At 45.0% G+C, this 6,000-nt stretch overlaps 1 long non-coding RNA gene across 1 annotated transcript; it reads right to left on the reverse strand.

The window, feature by feature from the left end:
* Nucleotides 1-1,292: 1,292 nt before the first annotated feature.
* On the reverse strand, nt 1,293-2,158 carry LOC306840907. Its single transcript, XR_013781400.1, has 2 exons — nt 1,579-2,158; nt 1,293-1,439 (listed from the first exon to the last, which is right to left on the reverse strand). It is a non-coding gene; the product is annotated as an uncharacterized lncRNA (long non-coding RNA).
* Nucleotides 2,159-6,000: the final 3,842 nt, after the last annotated feature.

The following is a 6,000-nucleotide window of genomic DNA, read 5'->3' on the forward strand; positions in this document are numbered from 1 at the left end:
CGGTGCGCATGGTAATTTGCACCTTGCCTGGCGCTGATTCTTCCGAAGTTGGGTCACATTCTGCTTCTGTGTGTGTGTGTGTGTGCTGATATGTGTGTGAAATAGAGACGCAGAGTTAGAGGGAAAGAGAGAGAGAGAGAGACCTTTCGATAGACAGGGAGAGCAGATACCTGGCTGTGTGTGTGTGTGTGTGTGTGTGTGTGCGCGCGTGTCTTCTGACAGCCCGAGAGTAAACAGAAGCGATATTAATCCCCCCTCTTTTGCTTTCCCTGCCCTTGTGTTTTCGTCATTTTTAATAACACGCTTTCCATTCAACAATTAATCCAATTAACAAGGATCCAGATAATTAATGAACATGCGTTTAGCTCTCTTTTGAAGAGAAGCTGTTAAGTCACTGACAATGAAGTTGGAGAGCGCCCTGGGTTTTCAACTGAAAGTACGCTGGCAGAGACAATGGGGCCCTCAGTAGGGGCCTCGTAGATTTTCGTAGCCTGCCTCGGGGCCTCCGCCGCAGGAAAGCGAGCAGAAGACGGCAATGCTGTCGAGGCAAGGTTCTGTGATAACGGCTGTCGCTCTGGAGGAGGCAAACAGAGGCCCACAGGCTCTGATAACACACACACACACACACACACACACACACACACGTAAAAACAAGAACAACATCTCTCCCTTTTTTCTTTTCACTTACTTCTTTGGGGTCTGTGGGGAAGAAAGTGCCGGCAGAATCTGGGTCATTTACATTTTGAGGAAGGTGTGTGCACAGCGCAACAGAAATAAATGTCCTTCTAGCAACCACAGCGCATACAGAGCATATACAGAGAAACACATAATGTACCTATTATTCATTTTAACTCGTATCATAAGCATGACATGACAAATGACCTACTGGTGCTTGTGTCTTCATGCACTGATGCACTCGTACTTGTTTTTTGTGCAGCGTCGTATTGAATACTGTGTGAGCATTTGTTATTGTGAAAGACTGAATGTTATTTATTTGACAGGGAAATCACCTAAAGGAGGAATTGCAGATGACAAAGATGAAGAGGAAGGGTGTGAAAATCCAAGTGATTGAGGAACGTGTTGAGATGAACGCAGAAAATCGATCTAATCCCCGGGTCGTTTTATCCTGGAGTCGTTATCGATTAAATCTGTTGGAATGATCAAGTTTATGGGTCGAGTGATTTCTTTCAGGGCGAACGTCTTAAACGTCACAATAACACCCATGATGTCATTTGAAGACGTAAAAGTCCAGCTCGGTTGTTCATCGTGGCAAACATGTTGTAACCACGTGCCAATATCACAACTTTTATTTCTGAAAACTATTTTAATGCATGATGTGTAAATTCTGCCACCAGGGGGCTCTAAATAAATAACACTTTCTCCCCCGATGAAAATGAACTCCGAGATGACCGCAGTCAAGACAAGCGGGCCAAACCGACCTGAGGAAGAGAATTCATTTAAACATAAATAAACAACAACAAAAAAAACATTTGGTGCTAATGTAAGTACTCAACGTAAAATATGTATCTAACACATTTTGAGACAACTTTTAATCAATTTAGATATTTCAGTGTTTACTGGGTTGGTGTCGATGGAAGACTCGACCTGTACTTTGGTATAAATGGTTGTCCTGGACCAAAAACTTCCACCGTCCCCTGGATCCAATTGCAGAAGTGAGTGAGGCGTCTGGATGGTGTTGGGAAACTTCTACTCATCGTGTTGTATTTCACACCTACTTGTGATTAAGACAGAGCAATTTAATCGGCCAAAACAGAAGTCAATCTTTACACTTTCAGATGCATAGATTGGACCTCGCTTTTATTTGATACGACATGAAGGCAGAGAGCTTTCGAACGTTTCTAACCCTCGACAAAATAAGACGTAGCACTAGAAGGAGTCTGTACAAGTCACACACACTTAAAGGCAGAAGTGCCAGCTGGAGGAGTGGAGCAGCATGAGGAAAAATCTATCACAATTCAATCCAACATTCCTGCGTTCACAATAACCCTTTCTGTTCTCTGCCACTGCAGTTATTCACCACTCTCTGTTTTGTTAAAGGTCACCTTGGGTGTTGTAGTCTAGATGCTCCAGTGGTTTGGCAATCTGCTGATGGGAAAGCCTGTTGGCCCGCCTGTTGTTGAGGGGGGGTGGGGGGTGGGGGGTGTCAGGGATAGTGGATGAGTGGGGGGACAGCTGGAGCGAGTTGTGATGGAGGGCTCTGGTGGGAAAACAACACCTCCAAAAATCCCCACCTCAAACCTGCTAAGCATCAATCAACAGGAGGAAATGACAAAATCACAGCAGCATTTTTACAGTACAGGGCACTCAAAGTGGCCGAAGGTAAACAAGTTTCACCCGCTCCTCCTTCCTCGCTCTTACTCTTGTGGCGAGCACATGGGTGTCAATACAGCTTAAAGAAGCCCAGCCGATTCTACATCAGTCGCCGCTGATTGTTAACAGTGTGGATCCATTCCGGCTCCTACTGAAGGAGCCCGTATTTGTTTACTTGTCTGTTTGCCTGTTTGTGTGTGCGCCTGCCGGCCCATAGCAGGGAAAGAAAAGAGTGTTTGTGAGTGATAAGACCTGACGGAGAGGAAGAGGGCGAGGAAGAAAGCAAAAACAAAAAAAAACAAAAAAAAGGGAGTGAGAGAAAGAGAGGGAGAGAATTCTCATTGATCACATCTGATGAAGAGAAGGATTGATCCTGCTGTGGGAGGTCGGCTCGAGGGTCTTAAAACACAAGCGTAATCAGTCGAACAATCGAACGCAAAAACTCAGATCGGAGACGTAAGCTCAGAAGCGTCAACAGTAAACCATGATGTAAGATTTGTGCAGACTTTATCAATATTTAAAGAGAAGGTTCACAGCAGAGTATAATCAGCTTTTTCAAGGTGTTTACAATATTCCTGCACTCTCGCATTAAGCCTGTAAATCAGACACCTGGCATATGGAGAGGTGGATAGATAAATCTCCATTGTGCTTTCCTGCGCTGCACATGCTCAGTGGCTCCCTGGATGAGCACAGAGTCTGCCAGGCAGACGTGAACAAGACAAATCATTCCCCCGGGGGGCATTTATTTCTGTTGCACAGCACAATCCCCTCATTGCTGGTCCTAACAATCTGCCTTTGGAGACTATAACGCTGGAACAAGAGAGACAGCTCAGCAGAAGAGGGGACAAAGGGGAAAAGGGAAGGAAGTGATAAAGAGGAAGACTGATGAGGACTTCCTGAATGCTTAATAAATCTATCAAAGTACACACGGTTACGACATGTGACAACAACACGACTGTGGTCGTATTAAACACGCACTACATGGAGGAATAAATGGATTCAGTCACATTTGGCTTGCGTGCTCAAATAAGGACGCGTGGTGACGTTGCTTCAGTTGTTTCTTCTCTGTTTTTTCACTTGTGGAAGAAAAACAGATGACCAAAGGGTTCAGTCTGGATCCCCAGCCCCCTCCACCTCTTTGTCTTTAGTCTCTTATTCCTCTCTGCAGCTGACTGCTCCTAAATCTAAAGTCTGGATGGAGCGAGACAGCTCTCTCCAGCAGGTGACACAACATCCCACTTCCCTCTATCCATCCATCCAGACGCGGCCCACACAGTCTCTCCTTCCTCTCATTTCTCTAAGCGCCGGGTTCACCATGTATCTCCTCTTGTATTCTCTTTATACGACATGCTCTCTCTGTCTCAAACTCCAAACATTTCCACGCTGCCTTCTCTTTTCCATAATTGTCCTCCTCCAGCTCAGCCTTTTCTCGACTTTTCTCAATCTCTTTTTTCCCCTCCGTCAACACAACGCTATCGGCGTGCTTGTGTAGCTTTTGTCGCACAGCTCCCTGCAATACAAAAGCCTTTGTTGGCCTGCCACCGCTGTGATGTGGTGAGACGGAGATGCACAAGGACAAACTTGAGCTCCGTGGAGCCAGCTTTCAGAAAGTCACTGTTCATTCGGAGATAACGGCTCAAACCTGAAGGCTGGAGAAGCTGGTGGGATACGAGCCAGACACGCATGTAAACACTTGTCTGCGTCATGGCCTGTGTTGATCTGTGAGGGCTGTTTGAAATTCGATGTATAAATCTTCCCATGTGGGTACAATGCTTTGTGTTTCCATCAGTGAAATGGCTCGCATGTGTTCCTCAGTGGGAGTTGTTGCTGGCTGCAGGGCAGTGGCAGCTGTTGTGAGAGACTGAGCTAGCTAGGCTAATAATAACCGCAGAGCTGAATGAGTGCCCACCAGCGCCACGTCGTTTGGAGTTGACCCTGGGAGTCCAGTTGCAGTGGAGAGTAAGGATAAGCCAGGTCGTGGATTAGATAACACTCTTTCACCCTTGTAAGGACAAAGCGAGTGTGCAGGAATGCTACACATTCAGTGGTTAACACTGGTGTTGTAACTCCCTGAATGAATCACTTTGGAAACTTTTAGAAAACAGTTCAACGAGCAAGTGGTGCTTTAAGTATTTCCCCAAAACTCAGTTAACATTCGGTGTTCAACAAGAAACAAACAACATTTGACCGTTAAAGTTGGAACCATAGACTGAATAAAACATGGACGTAGTCTAGCGTCACCAGTTGGTTTCTAAAGAGGTGTTATGAAGCTGGATTATGCTGGTTGCCATGTTGACGTTACATCTCTTCCACCTGTCAGTTACGTCAGAAACACGCCCAGCTATGCATAACTCGTATCGTTCATAAAGTTAGAACGCCATAAAAGTGCCATACTTTTAAGTACGTTTTTTAAGCCTTGGGTCACAAAGGCAGGTGTGCAGGAATGCTCGTCACTTGGTAGTTAAAGTTGCTTTTTTAACACCCAGAATGCATCACTGTGGAGAGCAAATGGATCGCCCAAGTGGTAAACAAATAGGTCTCCAAGATCCAGTTAGCATTGAGCGCTACGGATGTGAACATTCACACGTAGGGAGAGTGAAGCAGGAAAACATGGATCCATCATTTCACATTCTAAACTGAGGCCTGTGTAGCAGAATTATCTTAATCTCTTCATTCTGCGTCTGGCCTGAGGAGAAATGTACAAAAGGCAGCACTAGGATGTTGCAGAACGTCTGAATAACATGTTGTCGCCCTCACACGTACCCAGACAGATTTTTCATAATTGCAAAGAAAGCAACAAAAAAACAAAACAAAAAAAAGACAAATATCAACTTGGAAATCCTTTCAGCTGAAAATAATACGGCGGCTTTATCTGCGACAGATACCATCAGCTGTAGGGAAGAAGAGCATGGTGTTACAACCTGAGCTCTATAACGGGAGGAAATGCTCTGAATGGGAAGCTATTTATTCCTTTGTGTTTCTTTGGGCAGACACAAAATGATCAATTGCTCATTATGACTCAGGGAAAAGGTTTCGAACGTGATGATCAGGACAGTTTCTGCTTTATGCCGGATTTGTTTTTGAGTCCTTTCTTCGTGTTCGAGCAGAGAGCGAGATAAGAGAGAAATTCAAGCAATGTCATGCTTGGTTTTTCCAGCCTGTAGGTCCGGACCAGTCATGCGTTGATGCCTTTGATAGACCAAATAACCTCATTGGCTGCCTCCATTCCTGTTCATTTCACACTTCACTCTATTACTTGCATGAGCAATTACAGTGGTGTTTGTTGTATGGCATTGTTTTTCCATTTTCATATTTGTGTGCGTCTGCGAGTGTGCGCTTCAACAGTGTGTGTCGGGCTCGTGATTGGAGATCATATTTCCCGATGCTCTTATCCAGACTGTCACCTCTTTTAATGAGCTTCAGCGAGTTCCCCAAAGAGGTCGAAACGGACACCATTTAGCATTTAATGCTCATTAGCGCCTGTGATGTGACCTAATTGAGCCAAAGCAATCAGATTGCTTGGCCCTTTAAGTGCAGGGAAGTGAGGTGAACTCTGGGCACTTTCTGCATATTATAGCTTCTTTGACATTGTATGCTAGCTTGAAGAAAGGGCCATGATAATCTGCAAAACATCTTACCGTGTTTCACCTTGCTCCTTATTGTAGTCCT

Source organism: Symphodus melops (assembly GCF_947650265.1).
Source record: "Symphodus melops genome assembly, chromosome: 19".
Lineage (NCBI taxonomy): Eukaryota > Metazoa > Chordata > Actinopteri > Labriformes > Labridae > Symphodus > Symphodus melops.